Below are 23,424 nucleotides of genomic sequence, written 5' to 3' on the forward strand. Positions count from 1 at the left end.
GATTAGGAAAGAAAATACCTACTTTCTAAAAGTGGTATTTTCGAACACAGAATGTAAAAATCACCCACACTAAAAGATGTATTATAACATTCTGAGATCAGGCATTCTAAACTCGAATTTCTACCGTGTTCCCTGGGTCAGTTAGGATTATAAGATGTAAAATCAAACTGCCCATACTGGCCTATGGGAGCATGTAGATTGCAATAGTGAAAAACAAAATTGGCTGTTATTCACTATCAGGACATGCCCGCACATCAGGGCATGTCCTACCTTTGACGTGCAATGCACCTTGCCCTTAAACCTACCTAAGGGGTGACCAATATGTAGAAAAGGGAAGGTTTAGGGAGTGGCAAGTGGGTGCACTTGCCAAGTCAACATGCCAGTCTCGGACTGCACACAGGCTCTGCAATAGCCGGCCTTAACCTCAAGCTTTTTCTGTGGGTTGCACAATCAGTGCTGCAAGCCCACCAGCAGCAATTGATTTACAGGCCCTGGGCACACATGGTGCACAATACTAGGATCTAACAAGTAAATCAAATAAGCCCATCATGGAGTCACTAATTCATTACAACAATTTACAATTGGGAGCGCTTGTACTTTGGCACTGAATAGCAGTGACAAAGTGCCCAAAGCATCAAGAGCAGCTAAAACATAGCAAAAACACAGGCGGCAACAGGGAAAATCCTGGAAGGGAAACCCACACCAATGTGGCCAGGTCTTACACTAAACTGATTTGCAATATTATGTTACTCCAGATGACGTTTAATTGCAGTTCACTCTTGTTAGAAATGGGGGTCTCTAATTGGCAGAGGTATGCATTTTTGTCTGGGTTGGGATCCTTTCTTCTGGTGAGGGCAAGGGAGATACACACTTTAAATAACCCCTGCTCACCCCCTTGGTAGCTTGGCATTAGCAGACAGGCTTATCCCAAAGGCAATGTGTAAAGTATTTGTACTCAAAACATGCAGTACCACAGCGATAACAACGCAAATGGACATCACACCAGTTTAGAAAAAAAAAGTATCTTTATCTAAACTCAAAAAGACCAAAACAACAAAAAATCCAACATACAGGTAGTAAAATAGCACTTAAAAACTGTTACTTCCAAAATAAAGCTTGTAGTAAACAAATAGCTCCACCGGGGGCTATTGCGACACTGGGACAGCAATAAATCCTAAGCGCGGTGCGGACCGCAAGGTGCGAGGCGTCATGCACAAAGTTACACGGAACCAAAAACAAACAGTACCTTTGGATAACGAAGACTATGATGATGCACGGTGTTGTGGAGGTGAGGCGTCGGTGCCGAGTTCAAGGCCGACGCCTTGGCTAATGCGAGAGAAGCTAGCTGTTTTGTCTGTGAGGAGTGACTGTGTTGAATGCAGACCAGGGGAAGTGGGTTGAGTCAGCGATGAGGTGGCGGTTCCGGTTCGTTAAATCACCCTGTGTGGTTATCAGCACCACAATAACAGGCTGCAGGCACTGGCAATGACTGAGTCAGTGCGAGTGCTGGCATTGGGAAATGAAGATAACTGCCGGTGTCCAAGGGTGTCAAAGCTAGGGTGCAGGGCTGATGGTGAGTTGTGCACTTCACAAGTGGTGCCCCTGGCCACGATGCAGGTTGCTGCGTCACTGAGGTATCGCTGGTTGCATCAGAGACAGGTTTTCTTGCTTCTTTCAAGTTGCTTCCAGCTCACAACAGAGGGAACAACCTCCAGAGGCCCACAACTGAATACCTGTATGTTCCACCTGAGGTGCTGACATAATTGTCATAGAAGAATCTGTCCAACTGGGACAGCTTCCCTTTGCATTTCAATAACCATCTGAAAACATCAATGGTTTGACACTGCAACTGTGGTCACAAACCTATGATACATTACATTACAACTCCTAAAAAGGCAGTGAGGGCCTCTTTCGCTTTCCCAATCAAAAGTCAGAATGCAACACAATTCTCTTTTTTAATACGTGAAAAAACATTTCCAACCGGTAAAAGGGATTTGACACATTTTAAAATGTGTTTTACATTTGAAAACCATGAGCAATTCAGGACTGCATGGTTTGCTACTGCAAACCACCTTTGTACATGAGGCCCTTAAATGTGTAATTTTTCAGAAGTCAAGCCTCGGTGTGTCACTTTCTGTCACAATTTCTTAGTGTGTCACCTTTTTATAGAAATTCAAATGCTCACTTATCTGACGGTCTTATTCAAATGGGAAATACCTCTCACCAAAGTGAGAACAAGTGATTGTGTTTACTAAAAAGGGTTTTTGACAAACAATTGATACATTCTTTATTTACACACATGTTCCCATAGTATCATTCACGAGTATTAAAGTGAGGAACCCCAATCACTTTATACATTACGCTATTTGTTTCTGATTATCATGTTCTCTTGATCATTTTCAATTAAACCCGCCCTCCTTAACAACACTCCTCAATTTTCTTGTGGACACCACACGTTTTGACCTCCCGATGGAGTTGTTCATAAGTCATGTTATTTAAAAAATATTACAAAAAGATAAGTCCAATCAATAAACATATAGCCCTACACTAAAACACATGCTATCATTAACCTCACATCAGCCCCAAGACTCAGAAGATTAAGGAGCCAGAAAATCAGATTGCAACTTCTTTAAAAAAAAACAGTTTTTTCACTCTTTCTCCACCTTGCTTTCTAAAGCATCTCCATAATACATCGTCTGTCCTTTTTATATTAGCTCTGATGACTTGCGGAAGATAGATGGTCTATCAAGGCTGAAAATGGTATCCCTAAGATATTGGAGCCAGGGGATCCTGTTACTCAAGTCACATGGACTGCAGTCTAACATGATATCTTTATGGAGAAGGCATGGTCATTGCACCAAATCAAGGGTCACAGTAACAATGATGTTAGTTTATTATGGTCCACGATATTTTCCAGTCCCAGGTCCTTATGCATGGCAAAATGGGAGCTACACATGGGAACAACCCCCTCATCGCATCTACAAACCTATTCTCTTCTACTCGTGGGCTGCAAACATGCCTGTAGCCCATAGGTCAGTATTAGGATCAATGTCCTTTTGTCTCTTTCCAGGAGGGGACTGATTGCCTTTTTCCCTATATTGGAGGTGAAGTTGAAATTTGATCCTACCACTTGCATAAAACAAGTTTTCCAATTGGAAATACACGAAGCCCATGTACATCACTGGTCAAAAGTTACCCCTGGTGAACAGTACACCTCGCAACAGTAAGAAAGAGCCAATGAAGTCCCGCTCTCCCAAATGTGACTGAGGCAGTGAGGTCAAAGTGGAGAGCACATAGGAAGCCCACCATTCTCTCGACAAGGCCCATTGATAACAGAAGCTCTGACAACCTTGATAAACACTCATGGTAAGGAACCGTGCTTAACAACTTTATTTTAATTTCATTTTATTTTATTTTACAGAGCTTTATATAGCGCAAACTTGACCTAAATTGGGTAACAGAGAGCTTTACATAGCACCAGTTGCATTACATGAGAACACATTCATTTTTGTTAGGCACGGGGAAATTAAGTAATTTGCCCTGAATCACAGGATGTTCAGCGTCATTGCCGAGACTAAAACCCAGTTCCCCAGATTGGAGGTCTACCGTCCGAGCCATTAGGCCAACTCCTCTTTATATTTACTTATCAGCAAATGCAAATCAAGGCATTGCTTTAGTGTTTCTAGGTCTGTCCTGAACCCCTGCTGGACCTCTGATAAAATGTTAAATTCCATGGTTCAACGCAGTAGCTTATCTAAAATTACCCCACCAATTATTTTCACCAGTCTAGCAAAGAGATAGGACAGTAACATTTTGGGTCCTTTATATTCTCTTTTTAAAAGGCTGGAAAGATGATTGCTGAGTTCCATAATTGGGATAGAGCAGGTTTACATGCTACATTTATACTACTAATATGGAGGGTGACCAAATCCCGCCAGGCCCTCATATAATTTTGATTGGGGTTTTAATTATTGCATCCCTCTGTTCTTCTTGAGTAAACTGTATATTTAGGGGAATATGAGGCAGACTAATCCTGTAATATCCTGATCACTGTCTGGGGCAATAAATAGAAATAGATGAACTAGTAAATGTACAGGTCCAATTTTCATGCTATGAGTCTTTTTGGGTGTTGTTTCTGTTAATATACATGAGCATACCAGCTACCCTCACACTACGAGCTGCAAATCAGCCTTCTTTTTTTTCAGTGCGGACTAGTACTTCTTTACACCCACCGAACACTAATCTATGCCCATTCCTTGGAGTGAATTTGTGTGACCTGAAGTTTGCTGCTCTGCAAACTCCATCAAAACAGCTGCTAGTACTGTCCCTTGATTTTCCCATAGGTTTGAAGAGCCCATGTATCAATTTAATAAAGCAGTCAATAATGGAGAAAAAGTTTGCATCGAAACAAAGACAGCTGTTAATTAACTCCCTATTGCCTATTTTATTCTTGTTCAATATATTAGTACATTTCTAAATCAACTTTCACCCATTATCTTTAGCTGACTATGGGAACAGTCCCCAGCTGCTGTCTTGCAAATTCCCCTGGGGGTTGCAATTGAAATGATATGGTAATCCTGGCCACTCCACACCCTTGCTTGGTTTCCCCTTCTAATATAACATTAGTCAAGATCCTTGTGACAAAGATTTAGATTGAGGAGCTGCTACCTCAACCCATGTAAGTTGGAATATAAGGGTCTATCGGGTCCATGGCATTACAGAGATTGTGATTGAGCAAGTAGTTGTGTAACATGCAGCCCCTTGGATCATGGGTCTGAGTAAAATTTATTGTGTTATTTACTGAGAAGGGCATTGTCTGTGTTAAGGAAGCTGTGTCATCCAGTTTAGTACTAAAATCCCCTGCTAGCAATACATTGAACTCTCTACCCAAATCAGAATATCTGTTTACTGCCCCTTCAATGAAGTCAGAATGCATTTGACCACATGATGTAGAATGCCTGGATGTTCCCCAGTCAACAGTGATCTGCTTGATACAACGTTCAAGTTTGAATTTGAACAAGGTATCAGTCCCATCTTTGCCCGTCCCGAAGCCAATGGAAGTGCAGGTAAGTTAAAGCAGATAAAACCATCACAAAATAAATCATTTGTAGCCTAGGTTTCTTGGAATAAAACAATATTAAACTCATTAATAAATTGATTCAATTTTCCAATCACAATTTAGCCTTTACAGCCCTGTTCTAGCCTAATAATTTTATAACCATATCATTGGATAAAGTTGGTGGAGAGCCCTGTTCTGGTCTTTGGACCAATAAATGTAGCGAACACTGATCCAGCACTACACTCTATCAGGGATCAATACTCGTCAATATTTTTAGACAAATGGCCCATACACATTCACCCAGTCATGAAATCCCTGTTGGGCTGGGGGTCAAGTTCTTTTTTTTAAATTATCTTTATTGTACAGTTTTATCAATTAACCACCCCCCTGGAACCCCCCCATACAGACTGTTTTAAATTATTAAACACGTATATACATCATCTTGATGAATCAAAATCAAAGTTGAAATTTGTTAGTTTATAAACAAAGTAAGTTCAGCTGAAGATGTGTCATGTCATACAGAACAACAGAGAGCAAAAACATGAAGCAGGATGATGAAAGATCTAGACTGGAAAAGTGGAAGAGGAGGGAAAAAAGGCACAAGTTTAACATGTTTAAACAATATCACAATATCGATCTCCCATCCATTGTGCAAGCGGGTGCCATATTTCAAGCCCTTTCTTTTTCCTTTTCATTCCCTTCCTGCTGAATATGGCTATTTCCACATTACATGCAGCTAGTAGTCGTGCCCGCCATTGGTGAAATGAAGGTGGATATGGGTCTAACCAAGTTGATGTCAAGCAAATTCTTAGAATGGCCATTGAGATAACAGAAGTCCCTGAATGATAGCTGGTCTAGGGTCCCCATCATTCCCAAGTATTATTTCCGCTGTCGTGATCACAATTCTAGTTCCAGATATCTCTGATAGAGACAATGATATTTCTCGTACAATGGTTTTCAGGGTTTCACATGTGGCCAACATATGAATCAGATGTACCTTGGGCATTGCACATCGAGGACATAATGTACCTTTACCTGAGCTCCATTTAGAAATCTTTTCGGGGGTTTAGTATAGTTGGAAAAATGTCTTGTAGAATTGGGCTTGAAGTTTAGTGGACATTAGTAAAGAGAATGACATTTCCAATGTTTTATGTATTATGGTCTCAGACATACCTAGTTTAATTTCCCAGTTATGGAGATGTTTCTCTAGGTCATCCGGAAGGCCAGTAACTAGGTTTTTATAGATTTCACCTATTCTAACCCTATCCGTTTGGGCCGTTTCAATTGCCAAAATTTTCCGAAATGACTCTCTCCCCCCCCCATTTTTTCGAAATATAATCTCTGATTTGTAAATATTTGTAAAAATCACCAGATTTCAGTCCAAATTTAATTTTAAGGGATTCGAATGATCGAAATCCCACTGAATCGTACAGTGACCCAACTTGTACTATTCCTGCTCTAACCCAGCGCCTCATACAGGAGTCTTTAAATATCTCCGGGAGATTATTATTCCCACATAGCGTAGTGTAGTGGGAGAATCTGCCAATCCCCAGACGTTTTCGTACTTGATTTCAAACGATATAGATACCTTTGAGTGATTTAAAGCGTACTTTTTTGAAGTGACAATCATATGTTAACCTCCACAAATGATTGCTTGCTTCCTCGCCGAGGATCAGTTCCTGTGGCGTTGGAACTAGACTCTCTGCATTAAATTCCTGCCTAGGGGTTAAGAGCACTCTACAGTATTTAAAGATGGTGGCCCACCAGTATAGTTTGAAGTTTGGTAATGCCAGGCCACCTCTTTCCCTAGGTAAGGTAATAAACCTTTGGGCTCTACGTGTTCTTCCAAATCCCCAAATAAAACGTGCAAAAATGTTGTCTATAATTTTAAAAATCTGTGGATCAAAGTTTAAACAAATTGTGCGAAAAAAATACAAAAATTTCGGAAAAAATAGCATTTTGATAAGATTGCATCTACCAATAATAGTAAGGTGCAAATTGTGTAGATGAGATAGACTTTTTTCAGTCTGTTTTAGAAGGGGGCTTAGATTTAGGCTCACTAATTTATCTAAATCTGCTGTAATGTTCACGCCGAGATATACTGCCTTGTCTACGACCCTTTCGTCTGAGTAGTTAGTCTTATTGTTAATTATGATCTGGGTTTTAGTTTGGTTCAATTTATACCCTGATATCTCCCCAAACCTTGTTGCTTCTTCCTCCATCACTTTGACTGATGACATTGGATCGGCTGTTATAAGTGCAATATCGTCAGCAAAAGCCAAAGTTTTGGTTTTGCCATTAATAGTTTTAATAGGTGGTATGGATTCGTTTATCTCTAACCTAGTAATAAAAGGATCTATATACAGAGCAAACAGTAAAGGAGAGCAAGGGCACCCCTGCCTTGTGCCTCTTGTTACCGTGATGGTTTCCGATAGGTCCCCATTAATCATAACCGCTGCTTCGGGTGTGACATATAACATCTGTACAGCTTTGATAAAGTGATCCCCGATCCCGCTCCTTGACATGACACTCCAGAGATATTGCCAGGAGACCCTGTCAAATGCTTTTTCCGCATCTAGTAATATCAAGGCCATAGGGTCTCCTGCAACCTCTGCCATGTCAAAGAGCGTGATCACTCTCTGGATGTCGTCTGTTGTAGATCTACCTGGGACGAATCCATGTTGCCTAGCAGATATAATTTTATGGATAATTGGTGTGAGTCTACTGGCTAGCATTTTAGAGTATATTTTGGAATCATTATTAATTAAAGTAATTGGGCGATAAGAGCCCAATTCTGTAGGATCTTTACTTTTTTGGGGGAAAACGATGATTTTTGCTCGGGCCCAAGAATCTGGAGGACATCCACCCTGAAAAACGTGTATCATTAATTTAGTTAGAATTTCTTTCAATGTCTTACTAAATTTAGCATAGAATTCAACCGGAATTCCGTCTAAACCTGTCGCCTTCCCTAGGGCCAGACTATTTATTGATAGGAGAATTTCTATCCAATCTGGGGTCACCGAGAGATTGTCTTGATCAAGCAGTGGTAAGTGGGGCCTTGGATCTAAATTTAGATATTCTTGTATTTTATTCTGGCTGCTACCTGTCTCTGTATAAAGATCAGAATAATACCCCTTAAACGCTTCCCTGATTTTTATCGGGTCATCGGTTAGTCCAAAGATAGGATGTCTAATAGTTTTAATTGTATTTTCCGAGTTTTGTTGTCTTGCACGTACAGCCAGTTGGTGGCCCACCTGCTCGCTCATTTCATAGATTTTTTCCCTACATTTTGAAGCTTTATTAATCGCTTTCTTAGTGAACATATCAGATATAAGATTTTTTGCTATGGCAACCTCTCTTGCAGCACCTTCTGAGCTATTCCCACCTATGACCGCCCTAACCGCCCTAACTAGATCTTCTTCCTTAATTATTAAATTTTCCTGTAGTTTTTTTAGCTTATCTTTTGCTTCTTTGTTATTTTGAATTGAAAATCTTAAAGTTTCACCTCTTATTCCTGCTTTTAGTGAATCCCAGACCATAACCAGAGGGGCGCTACCCATATTAAAATTTAGGAATTCTGTGATCGAATTTTCCATATGGTTACAATACTTATCATTAATTAACAGAGCCCTTTCAAACGTCCAGGTGCTTTGGACGGACTGGGTCGCCCCAATATCTATACTTAAAGTTAAAGGATTGTGGTCTGAAAGAACTCTGGGAAGCCGTTCTATAGAACACTCGGAAACAATAGTGTGTGAAACCAATATATAATCTATTCTAGTGAATTATTGATGAGGATGGGAAAAGAATGTGTATCTGGGAATCAATGGGTATTTACTCCCCCAACAGTCTACCAACCCATGTATATGGCAGAGCTCTTTCACAGCATTCCAAGTTTTTGGTTTTCTGCCTTTATATTTAAAGTTCTGATCAGAGCACCAGTTTGGTGTAAGGTTGAGGTTAAGGTCACCACAAACTATCATTGGTACCGGCCAATGTGCCAGTTCATTACTTAAAAAAAGGAATACCTCCGGATCGTCAACTATACTGGCATAGACTGAGCACATCGTAATATATTTCCCGGTAGAATATTGGCATTCTGCAATCGCCCATCTGCCCTTTGAGTCTTTTGCTGATCTTATGACACGAATTCTATTGCCTTGTGTCAAGATAGCCACCCCACGAGCTTTACTTGCCAGTGTGGTAGCAACAACTAGTTTATATCCCAGAGATTTTAGAATGTGTCTCTGGGATCCCTCAACATGAGTCTCTTGGAGACAGATGATTTCGGCCCCGATTGATTTCAAGCCAATCGCTACTTTTGTCTTTTTTTATAGTCGTTAAGCCCACAGATATTTATAGAAAGTATTTTAAGTTTAGCCATTATAACCTTTTCCCCCACTTTTTAGGGGTCAAGTTCTGTGAAAAATCATTTTCTTCACAGATTCATGTTTAACAAGTCTAAATACAAAACTAGACCGGTATATCCACTCCCTTTCCTCTCGGTTGATGAACCAATTAGTTGAGTAGTTGATGGTAATAATAGTACTATCTAAATAACTAACTATCTAGAATAATCACAGACTCACGGTAAGATTAATAAAGTTTATCTCAAATTTTTGTGAATAGTTAATGCTCATCGCATGCAGGGTACAATGCAAACAATGAACTTCCCAAAGTGAGAGAAAAACAAATCAGAAAAATGCTAACAGTGTCAAACTCATCATCAACTTTTGATATGCATATAAACGAGTGAATAGATGAAGAGACATAAGTTTCTACAAACTTGATGCGAAATAATATACATATGACAGAGTGGATAGATGAAAAGACATAAGTTTCACAGACAAAAATGCATTTGAAAATTAATTTTGCAAAGTACGAGTCAGAAAGATAATAAAAACCAAAGGATCAGGGAAATACCACCCACCTGGCCGAGCAAGTGGTGGGGGTCCCCTGTAATAGAATAGGGAACAAAGATTTCAGGAATCTGGAACAGATAGGGACAGGAACAGCTAGGCCTCTCTGCAAACCGACGGACAGCGACGTATCACCATCTCTCTTCAACTTCTCCTAGGGATCGCCTTCCTTCCTTCGAAAAGTCTACAACTTCTTCTTAACCACACTCCCAAAGGCACCCGAGTAATACCCTAAACCCTACATGTCAAACCCAAATTAGTTGAAACATTTAATAGAATTCGACTGTACCTTGGTCAGTGTTTGAGGTGGTACATCACATCACCATGCTTTCATTAAAAATTTCTTTGGTTTTTTGTTTATTTGTGGTTCACATGACATCTCACACGACTAGTAAATGCAATATATTCATTGGTATCTCTTTTTTAATTCTCATGTATCTTTCTGCTTCGTCCGCAGAGGAAGTCTTTGGTCCCACGGCCAGTTTCATCTTTTGGCAGGCAAATAATGTTCACTGAGCTGAACAACCATGGACTCTTGCACTTTTGCAGTGCTCAGCAGTTCTGTATATTGGACACATTTTTCATGCTCACTCTCCAGCCCCTCATCTATCCGGTTAATGTAAGAAAATGCAGGCCTGTTCAGCTCACTATGGCCAATGAAACATATACATTCATTAATTGCATGGAAATGCACTTTTCACTGTTTACCTCCTAGCTTTGAACTATCCCCTGTTAATATCTACTTAGCAAAAAGCTTTAAGGCGATAGCAGTATTAATCATTATTATTTTTAAAGCAAAAATGAAAAAAAAAATACCAATAAGGCTTGAACATGCATTAATTTAGTTTCTTTTGAAACGCAAATGTAAGATGCGGCCTTCTTCTTTCATGCATTAGTTGACATTAGTGCACGCATACGCAAAGCGGTTTTCTATTAGGTTTGTAAGATTTGTATGTTAATTTCCACTGCACACTGATGGTAAATATTATGTGGGTGTCAATTTCGAGCAGGTCGCTTTTTTTGCAAAACCCTGCTCCATCCATCCCCCCTCTAATGGCTTCCTACAGCCATCATAAAATACCTACCATACTAAGTGCTATCTTTATCTATGTGAAGATCAGCAGTCTTTTCTCTTTTCATCAACTTCTCGTCTAAATCCTTCATTTGGTCATAGTAATCTCCTTTCCTATATTCTAGTTCTCTCTCATCTCTTTTTCTCTTTCTTGATTTTTGTTTGTCATGTGATTCTGTCATCTCTTTTCTTCCACACTTACACTTACAACATGTATATATTGTTATTATTACTAATGCTACTCCAGCTAGTGAAATGAGTGGGATTCACATTGTTCCTAAAAAGCTACTTCCAAAACCATTTACCTACTGAAGAGAAAGTCTTACCAAGTCTTTCCCACACACAGTCAACCTCCAGGTCAGTCAAGTCTTATCTAATTTCGTAATAGTCTCAATATATCCCTCAATACCTTTACTCCACCCTCCTTTGCCAATAAGATATCATGGGCAAATGGATTTTGCAAAACCATTGATCTGATTGGAACCATTTTGGTGTCAATCATCAAGAACTCAACAGCAGTATCTGTTGATAAACGATGAACTACTGTGGACAATTTTCGAATTTTATGTGAATTCAGAACAACTCCAACTGATGGTATCAGTGCACCAAATATGTCACCTACTATTTCAGAGAAATTCGATCTCTTGTTACTTTTTAGTCCTTGTTTTATTTTGTTTATTCTAGTATTACTGTCTACATGTTAGACCTTTGGGAAAACAACGGCAAAATAACAACTACCATACCAATGTGCAGGTAATCTGTAGTAGGCTTTCTTACCACACACATAATAGACTCCTGAGAAAACAGGATCAGTTCCACCCTTTAATCACCAACCTCTAGTAATTTGGAAAGTTTGTTCACATTTACTAGTACCAATGAAATAATTATTATAGTTAGTCTTTAGTCTAAGCAAGCAGATTTTCCCTGTGTGATACCAGTCCATAGACATTGAAGCGCATATCTCGCCTTTCTCATAGTTTCCTTCTCTAAAAGCCCACAGTGGTACATTTGACTTCTGTTCAGCAGCTTTTCTTTGGAAACTTTCTCTTCTATTTTCCACCATATCTATGAACACCTTTTCTTCAACTGACAAACTACATGTTAGATTATTCTTATGAGCATATTCTATGTCCAGTGTCGTAGTAATATCGAAGAATTCTCCCATATACCATGCATTTTTACTGCTTAAAACCTTGTTCAACTCCTTTATATTAGGTATTTCTGAAAATGCTAAATCTATATTGGAATAATGATATTCCAGACACTTTTTCAGTATCTGATTAAAAACTGAAGGACTCTCTGTACCCTTGAGGAAATCGGCACCATGCCAAAACACGGTCTCTGAACCGGAATGCAAAAAGATACTGGCTTTCTGGATGTAAAGGAATCGAGTAAATTGCTCGGCACAGATCAATCACTGTACCATTCAGTAAGAAATTTGGTGAAGAATCACTGCTGGATATGGCACTACTGGACAACAGGGTACTACAATTTTATGTATTTTTCTCTTCTGTAAGAAGTGAAAACAACTCATCCTCTTCGGGCCAGTGCTTCGCTAACATCATCTTGAATTCGACATCCTCATCAGGTGTCTGAAACCCAATACCATCTGGCGTACAGTAGATGGTACATTTTATTTTGCACAATAAATCTCCCAAGAAACTCGAGTCACATACCACGAAATGATGCATGTCTCTGAAATATGAACTTCTATGGATTCCATTGGATTTGTGACTCGTGTTCTAATATGCTTATTCACAACTCCTACAACTTGGATGGTTTCTACCGAGAGGGGTAGGTTCAGAATTTCTGTTTCTCTCACGGTAAAATGGGTAGCACCAGTCTCCCCTAGGAATGTCATACCATTCCCTTCCACTTTTCCATCAACAAATTGTCCTGACTGATCTGCCACCAAAGATGAGCCAAGTACGTACTTTTCCTCTCCCCTCAGGCACCGTCATTGAGATGAGTCTGAATCACTGTCAGTGCACTATAATCAGTATTGTGGAACCATTTTCACATTTTGATTCTTACCAATTTGATCACCTCCATGAAATCCAGTGTTCGCACTGTACCTCTGCACTTGAGCATTGACATTATTTGGCATAGAAACTTGTGGCACCTGTAACTGTGGAGCAACTACCTGCTCCTGCTTATTCATAATGAAAGAGGAGAGAAGGTAACCTAAAGGCTAGGTTAGTCTATGTTGAATCTGGATAACTGGGTTCCAGTCTCGTCAATGATGCTGAACATCCTGTGATTCTGGGCCAATCACCTAATTGCCCAGTTCCTAACAAAAGTGAATATGTCCTCATGTAACGCAACTGGTGCTATGTAAGCGCTCTGATACTCGATATCTTCGGGTCAGCTTCGCGCTATATAAAACTCCGTAAAAAATAAAAAAAGCCTCATTCTGCATCTGTGGATTTAAAAGTTGTTTTACCCCAATATTCTTTTGTCTTTTAAGCAGATCTACACTCGTTCTTCCAATGTCCATATTTCCTGCACGCATGACAAGGACATTTCTACTTAGCCTCTTCTTTACTCATTTTACCTCCACCTCCAATGGGTACTTGACCATTTAGATTCTGACGATTCATCTGATAACCTGTTTGACAAACATTGTTTACTTCTTGCTGCTCTGCTACCTTCACTTGTGCCCACATAATTTTCTCTTTTAATTTTTTATATCTCGATTCAATGTCATCACTACAGTACTTCGCATACCTCAAAATTATGTTAATTGTTTTGCTCTGCTCTCTAGTTTCAATCCAAACACAAACCGATACACAAAATGTCCCATATTTTTGTCTCCAATATTCTCAAACCCACTGTTCTGTTTGAATACCTGCAACAACTCTTCAGAGCTGGAAGCACGCCGAGCTCAGCGCACTACTGAAGAAACCAACAGCGGACCTGACCGACCTCAAGAACTTCCGCCCCATCTCGCTCCTTCCCTTCCCTGACAAAGTCATCGAGAAGATCATCAACAAGCAACTGTCCGCTTTCCTCGAGACGAACGGATCCCTCGACCCATCGCAGTCCGGATTCAGAGCCAACCACACCACCGAGACCGCCCTCATCGCAGCCACCGACGACATCCGAGCCCTGCTTGACAACGGTGAAACAGCGGCACTCATCCTCCTTGACCTCTCCGCAGCATTTGACACTGTCTGCCACCGCACCCTAGTCCAACGCCTCAACAACACCGGCATCCAGGGGAAGGCTCTGGAATGGATCATCTCATACCTTTCCGGCAGAACACAGAGAGTACGCCTCCCCCCGTTCCGATCTGAGGTGACCAAAGTCATCTGCGGCGTCCCGCAAGGATCGTCGCTCAGCCCTACTCTCTTCAACATCTACATGAAACCCCTCACTGCCGTCGCACGCCAACACAACCTCAACGTCATTTCCTACGCCGATGACACCCAGCTGATTCTCTCCCTCACTAGAGACCCCGACACTGCCAAAGCCAGCCTACACGAAGGGATGAAAGATGTCGCCGAGTGGATGAACATCAGCCGCCTGAAGTTGAACAAGGACAAGACAGAAGTCCTCATCCTGGGACCATCGCCCTCCGCATGGGATGACTCCTGGTGTCCCCCAGCCCTAGGCACCGCACCCAAGCCAACGTACCACGCACGCAACTTGGGCGTCATCCTGGACTCCTCCCTTTCGATGACTAGACAAGTCAACGCCGTCTCCTCATCCTGCTTCCACAACCTCCGCATGCTCCGCAAGATCTTCCGATGGATCCCGACCGAGACCAGGAAGACTGTCACCCAGGCCCTCGTCACCAGCAGACTAGACTACGGAAACACCCTCTACGCCGGTACAACAGCCAAGCTACAGAAAAGACTTCAGCGCATCCAGAACGCCTCCGCCCGACTCATCCTGGACGTCCCCCGTCGCAGCCACATCTCGAGCCACCTGAGAGACCTGCTCTGGCTCCCTGTCAACAAGAGGATCACGTTCAGACTCCTCACCCACGCACACAAATTCCTCCACGACCTAGGCCCAAAGTGCCTCAACGACCGCCTGACCTTCTACACGCCCACCCGCCTGCTACAATCCGCGAACCTCGCCCTCGCCGTCGTCCCTTGCATCCAGAGAGCCACCGCCGGAGGAAGATCCTTCTCCTACCTGGCGGCTAAGACATGGAACTCCCTGCCCGTCCGCCTGCGGCTAACCCAGGACCACCTCGCCTTCAGGAAACAGCTCAAGACCTGGCTGTTCGAGCAGTAGCAGACCCCCTCCCCCTAGCGCCTTGAGACCCTTCCGGGTGAGTAGTGCGCAATATAAATTCCATGATTGATAGTAAATGTGCTGACTCTTTTGGTTCTTGAGTTGTTCTGTCTATCTTAACCCAATCTATTTCCTTTGAGGAAATTTTCCCTTTCAGAAAGGTGATTACCTGTTTATACTTTCTCATCACCTCATCAGATGGTGCACCTGTTTTAGGATAGCTAGGATATTCCTCTTTTGGTCAATCAACAGCGATCTTGCACTCTGTCCACAAGTCAGCTGGGACAACAATCTCAAATAATCCATCTAAATCCTTTAACAGAACCTTTGAAACTTTCACAAACCTTTTTACCACTCAAACTTGTTTCTTTCTTAACCTAGGAAAATCATCAGTAAAAGATAATATTTCCTGTCTTGTCCAGGGAATGTGAACATATCCACCACATGGAACTTTTCCTTGTCGGACACGTCCTTTCAACTTGTTCTCTTTCTCTCAACCGAAACATCAATGCTCCTTTAACAGCTGCTTCTTCCTTATTTTTCATCCATCTACCTTTCCACCATTCTACATCTCCCCAATTGTTCAAAATATTCATCAACTCCTTTATCTGTAATCTTTTTCCAGATGCAATCAAACTCTCCAAATCCTTCTCAATAAAGGCCAATCTGTATGATTTCTGCAACACCTTTGACTTTTCTATGTCTATTGCATATTCACTAGCAGCTTCTGCTATTTAATCATGAAGATTCCTTGCTCTCCAAGTAATACTTTTACACAAAAACAACAGTTGTTCCTCTCGGTAAGTCCCAAGTCTGTCTGGACTTATTGTACCAATAGTCATCTCTTCCAAATCTACTTTCAATTGGCTTACATTTATACTCTGTGGTTGGGGTTTTCGCTTCTCCATTCCCTCTATCCAATCATTTAATTCCTCAGGTGGAGTACCTGCTGAACTCCCTGTCGTTGGAAAGAAGCTCAGCCCTATTCTCCCTGGATCTATTTGTATACTTCTTCTAGGTGTTTCTGCTATCATCTAACAAACCGGAAGATCTAACAATGTATTGTTTGTGTCAGCCTGTCTGTCCTCATTCGCTACCGTCACCATTGCACTCCTGAAGCTATTCCTTAGAACTGCCAACGTATGTTTTCATATACTCTGTCTTTCTCCATACAATAGAACTACAGTACCAATTGTTACTGGTAACGTCGATGCTTCTGCATTTAGACTTAACTGATTTATTTTCTGAATCTGTCCTACTCTTGCCTTATTTAATATGTTTAATTATTTTTCTCCTACTACTCTAGCTATTTCAGTAACCTGTGGAGTTCATGAGGTTCCCATTTGTGGAGCACTCGTAGTCACCTCACCTGTATTTTCTTGATATGGCGGAGGTCTTTTGGTTATAATGTCCTCTAATTACTCATCATCAGAATCGTTGGGATCAAATCTTAAACTTGAAGTCTCAATATTTTTCTTTTTCTCTTTACATTTGTCTCCTGACTGATCTTTAGCAACTTAAATTGGGTACAAACCCTCAGTTACCACAGCTCTCCTCCATCTTTTCATTTTATCTTCTCTTCTCTCAAAAGGATATCTAGTCATTAAATTTCTGTATCTCCTTCCACCTCGATATGTCTCTCTTTCAAATGCTTCTACTTCCCATTCCTCTAATGCTTCATACTGTGTAGGTCTGACATTTGTCTCTAATGAATTCATTCGATCTCTCAATTTCAGTAAGATCCTTATATTAAACGAGCCATGCTGCTAAAAAGCTATAACACCATCATCCTTTGTATATTCCACCCAATTCTCTAAACAAGTACATGTATGGTATCCTCGCTCCAACGTCATAATGGAAGCAGGTATTCCTGGAGGTGGAATAAGAATTGCTTCTCTTGTCACTACAGATTTGACCCTTTTAAAGAAATTCTTTATTTTCTTCAGCAACTTCGTTTTTCCAACTCTTTACGCTAATGTATCTCAACTAAACAAACAAGGAAACCTTTCCATAATTCTACTTATTCTATTTGTCAGCTCTCATCCTACCCGCGCCACTCACACCAACCATCCAATCACAGCTCTCCACGTATCTGTTTATTCTCAACCAATACCAGTGCAGCACCATCCAGCCAATCAGAGCTTACTTCAAGCTCGCTGCCTGACCAATGCCAGTACGGCTTTTTCTGACATCAGTATTACTCCTAATACTGGCCCTCCTTTTACAAAATAATACTGCAATTATATTTCTAAATTTTCTTAATCAATTTTGTTGTTAGTTATGACACAAAACAATGCTACCTTGTCTGTTCCACTATATAAGGAGATAGTTCTTTCCTTCAAACAAACAATTCTTTCACTTCATTCAAAACAACAACCAGCGTTATTTCACACCCAAACAAGCTACAGGTGGACTTGGAACTCCTCTAGGGATAAGGCCAAAGATTCACAAGAGGACTTCATTTAAAGAGGTCATGTAACTCCCCCGGGGATAAGTCCAGAGTTTCAGAAGTGGACCCGTCGCCACTTCAGATACTCTACATACATATGAAATTGTCCCTAAATATAACACCAACAGCCTTCCGCCGTACAGTATTATAACAATAGACAAAGTACTTCTGCAGTGTGATTTCTTATCAACACTCTTCTTCTGCCTACTTCAGGCTATGGGGTCCATTAGGATGGCGGGCGGGCTTTGGCCGCCCGCCACCCTAACGGAGAAGTGGACCGCCCGCTAACAGTGCGGGGGCCCTGACATAGGCATTAGGATGCGCCCGCCATGCAGGCGGGCGCATCCTGTATGTTTACCATTGCAGCGGGCGGAGCAGAATTCTCCGCCCGCCGCAATGGTAAAAGTGCACGTTGTGCTTTTCAAAGGGCAACATGACAGGCACCGCGCGGTGCCTGCCATATTGCACTTTGAAATGCGGGGGTACCATAGGTACCCCCCATGTGCACCCCCCAAGCCACGGACTCCCAGGGGGCCCGCAACGGGCCCCCACATGGAGTCTCCGCATGCCTTTCTGTGGCGGCATTGCCGCCACGGAAAGGCATTGTCCACAGCCCATTGTAATATGGCGGGCGGTGTCTAACAGACACCGCCACCATGTTACTGGTTTTCCGCCCTGGCCGCAAGGCGACCGGGGCGGAAAACATGCAGGCGGTGTTTGTCACCGCTGCGGTCCTTCCCGCCATACTAATATGGCAGGGGGGAATTGGGCTGATGATGTCGGATGGATTGCCTCCACCAGGGTGGCGGTGGCCACCGCTACCCTGGCGGAGGCAATCCACCCGACATCCTAATGGACCCTTAAATGTCCATCCCGGGAATTCTCAGATACTTCAGCACCTGTACTTCTAGTCAACATAGAACAAAACACTAACTTTTCTTGTAACATATGATCAATAATTATTACCAAACTAATCAATAATATAACCGTCCATTGCTACCAGAAAACTGATCCATCACTACACTTTATCAGGGATCGATACTCATCAATATTTTCATACAAATGGCCCATACACATTCACCCAGTCATGAAATCCCTGCTGCGCTGGGGGTAATAATTTAATGACATGAAAAATCGTTTTCTTCACAGATTCATGTTTAACAAGTCTAAATACATAACTAGACCTGTATAGCAACTCTATTTCCTCTTGCTCGATGGACAAATTAGTTGAGTAGTTGATGGTAATATTAGTACTATCTAAATAACTAACTAGTAGAATAATCACACACTCACAGGTAGGTCGCTCCCCCCCGCAGCAGTTCCACCAAAGCCTGTGCCCTTGCACCCTCAGTCTCGGCAGCCCATTCCTGGGTGCTGTCTTTCCTTGCCCCCGTGACCCTGCTCATCATTCCCAAGGCTGCTACCCCTGCGGCCCTGCTCCCCTGCACCCATTCGCTAAATTCTGCCTCCCGCCTCCCAGCTGCTCCTCCCTCACAGCTCCCCTTAAACATGGCGACAGTGAGCTGTGAGGAGAGCGACCCTTGACCTTGCCAGGTAGGTCGTTCCCCCCGCTGCAGTTCCACCAGAGCCTGTGCCTTTGCACCCTCAGTCTCGGCTGCCCGTTCCTGGGCGCTGTCTTTCCTTGCCCCAGTGCCCCTGCTCGCTGTTCCCACCGCTGCTGCACCTGCAGCCCGTGCCCATTCGCTAAACCCTGCCTCCCACCTCCTGCCTCCCAGCTGCTCCTCCGTCCCAGCTCCCCTTAAAATGGCGACAGCTGCGCAGCCGCGCCGCTGACGCGCCAAAGGCAAGCCCGTCTGCGCATGTCCGTGCCTTGACCGCGCCCAGCACCAGAATCCCTGGACCCCGCGAAAGCCACAACACCAGACTCCACTACGACGCCAGCAGCCTCCACGCACTAAACGCCGGCCGATACCACACCTGCTTCCAGGCCACCCCGAAACGGACCCACAGTTCTTCTCCTGCCGCACTGTTGTAAGCAAACCTCAGCTAGGCCTACTTAGTGCAAGGGTTCGCCCTTCCCTGCACATAGTCCTCAGACCTTAGGAAGAAGTTGGCAATGAAACTGGAAAATACAAAAGCACAGTTTATTAAACCTTTAAAGATGGTACTACAGTCCACACAACACCCTTCGGTATTGTATCGAGTAGCACACCGAACTAAAGCACATGGCCCCTTTTATACACAATGAGGGGGCTCAAGAGAAGGCGGTACAAAAGACAAGAACAGTTTTATGACCATGCAAGGACATATTGAAAGGCACAATCGATAAGTGGGCGGAGTTAACAGTCTGCAATAACTGGTAAACACATTCCTATCTGGAACCAAATAGTAACGGTCGTTGACCCTACTGCGCATGTCTGGACATGCTGGAAGCGGAGAATACTAAAAATAGCCTGTTGCCGTGCAAACTTCAGGCGCGTTGAACAAGAAGGTAGGACTAAGCACATGACGAGCACATGGCAATGTATAGCATACAAAATGGCTGCTGCAAATACAAAATGGAGTCAGCACATTCATTACGATAATGGTCAAAACGAAGCATATGTTTTGCTAATGCTTAACCTAATCACCGTTGATTTACAACAGCACCTGCAGCTTCACCTACGACAGAACCACCAAACCCTCAAGGACTGGACCCAACCACCTCCGCTGCATACTCCTCAAAAGCCGCTCCGCATGCAAACAAGCCATCGAGCTCTGGGATCTGCTCAACACCTCCGCCCCAGACGTGACCTTCCGGACCGAGACCTGGTGGAATGACTCCTCAGCGCACTACATAGCCATAGCCATCCCGGACGGCTACAAGATCACCCGCAGGGATTGCGCAAATGGAACCGGAAGAGGAATAGCCATCGTCCACAAGTCCACCCTCAAGGTTGCCACCCATGCAGAAGACACCCTCAACACCGCCGAACACCTGCACTTCCGGATCCACACCGACCCCAACACCACCTTCATAGGAACACTCATCTACAGACCCCCTGGACCCTGGGCTCAGTTTAGCTACTCCATCGCCGACCTCGCCAGTACCCACGCACTCGCCTCCGCGGACTACATCCTCCTCGGGGACCTGAACTTCCACCTCGAGAACAACACCGACGCCAACTCAGCCACCCTGATCGACAACTTTGGCCGCAGACAACTCGCCACCGCACCCACTCATGCCGCCGGCCACGCGCTAGACTCCGTCTTCTCCACAAGCACCCATGTCGCCTCGACCACACCACCGAACTCCACTGGACCGACAACGGCTGCATCCATTTCACCTTCAAGAAACCAACCACGCACCACCACACCCAACAGCTGCCTCGCCATTGCTGGAGCAAAGTCACCGAAGACCAGCTGATCATCACTCTCGCCCAGAACTCACCCACCGACCCTACCAACCCAGACACCACAGCCTGCAACCTCAGACAGTGGAACGGCGGCTGCGTCAAAACCTTTGCCCCGCTCAAAAAACCCTCCAACAGCCTCTCTAGCAAGAGAGCCTCCTGGTTCATCGACAAACTCCAGACCTCCAAACGCACATGCCGGAAACTGGAGAAAATATGGTTCCACAAACGCACACCGGACAACCACGCAGCCTACAAGGATGCCACCCGTAGACATCACCACCTCATCAGATTAGCTAAGAGATCCTCCTTCAAAGACCGCTTGGATAACTATGCACACAGCAGCAAAGAGCTCTTCAGCATCGTAAAGGAACTCTCCAACCCCAGCGCCAACACCAACGACATCCCGTCCTCACAATAATTGTGCGACTCACTAGCCATCTTCTTCCACCCCAAGATCGCTGACATCCACGACAGCTTCAACACCACGACTGCCCCGACTACGCCAGACTTCATCTCCCTGCTCCCACAAAGGTCCTCGAAAAAATCGTTAACAAGCCATTGGCCCACCACCTGGAAGACAACAACATCTTGGACCCATCCCAGCCCAGATTCAGACAAAACCACAGCACCGAGACAGCCCTCATCGCCGCCACAGATGACTTCAGGCGCCAACTAGACAGCGGCAAAACATCAGCCCTCATCCTCCTGGACCTGTCGGCCACCTTCAACGCGGTCTGCCATTGCACTCTAAAGACACGCCTCCTAGAAGCCGAAATCCAAGAGAAGGCCCTTGACTGGAACACATCCTTCCTCTCTGGCAGAACCCAGAGCGTCCGCCTCCCACCCCTCCAACCCGAAGCCAGCAATATCATCTGCGGCATCCCCCAGTGTTCATCCCTCAGCCTGACACTGTTCAAAATCTACATGGTCCCCCTCGCACTAGTGACCCGGCATCACAACCTCAACATCATCTCCACCCAACTCATCCACCTCCTCACAAAGGACCCACACACCACCAAAACCAACCTCCACGAGGGAATGAAGGTCGTCGCCCACTGGATGAGGAGCAACCGTCTGAAGCTGAACTCGGACAAGATGGAGGTACTCATCCTCGGACCCACCCCCAAAGCCTGGGACGACTCCTGGTGGCCGACCACACTGGAAACAGCACTAACAGCCACTGACCATGCACGCAACCAAGGATTCATCCTCAACTCCTCCCTCTCCATGTCTAAGCAGGTCAACGCCGTCTCCTCCTCCTGCAACAACACCCTCTGCATGCTCCGCAGGATCTACAAGTGGATCCCGACCGAAACAAGAAAAACTGTGACACAGGCCCTCGTCAGCAGCAGACTGGACTACGGCAACGCACTCTACGCAGGAATCCCGGCCAAACACCTACGACGACTACAACGCATCTAAAACACCTATGTCCAACTGATCGTCAACGTCTCCCACCACAGCCACATCACCCCCACACCTGAGAGACCTACACTGGCCCCCCGTCGACAAGAGGATCACCTTCAAGTTCCTCACCCATGCACACAAAGCACTCCACAACGCCGGACCAACCTACCTGAACAGCAGACTCAGCATCTACACCCCCACCCGCCAGCTCCACTCAGCCAGCCTCGCCGCTGTCCCCCGCATCCAACGAATGACCTCCGGTGGCAGATCCTTCTCCCACCTCGCCACCAAGACCTGGAACACCCTCCCTACCCACAAACAGCAGACCCAGCACCTACTCACCTTCAGAAGACTCCTCAAGACCTGGCTCTTCGAGCAGAAACAGAACCCCCCCTCCCCTCAGCGCCGTGAGACCCTCACGGGTAAGTAGCGTGCTATACAAGTACTCTGATTGATTGATTGATTGATTAATAAAGCTTATCCCAAATTTTTGTGATTAGTTAATGCTCATTGCATACAGGGTACAATGCAAACAATGAACTTCCCAAAGAGAGAGAAAAACAAATCAGCAAAATGCAAACAGTGTCATACTCATCATCAACTTTATGATATGGATAGGAAGGAGTGGATAGATAAAGAAACATAATTTTCGTCAAACTTGGTGTGAAACAATATACATATGACGGAGTGGATAGATGAAGAGACATACAAAGTGAATTTGCAGATTTATTAGACAAAGTAGGAGTCAGAAAGATAATACAAACCCAAAAGATCGGTGAAATACCACCCCCTGCCCAAGGAAGTGGTGGGAGTCCCCTGTAATAGAAACAGGGAACAAAGATTTCAGGAATCAGAAACGGATAGGGACAGGAAAGTCTAGGCCTCTCGGCAAACCGACAGACAGCAACGCATCACCC

This window comes from Lissotriton vulgaris, chromosome 10, assembly GCF_964263255.1.
Source record: "Lissotriton vulgaris chromosome 10, aLisVul1.2, whole genome shotgun sequence".
NCBI classification, from domain to species: domain Eukaryota; kingdom Metazoa; phylum Chordata; class Amphibia; order Caudata; family Salamandridae; genus Lissotriton; species Lissotriton vulgaris.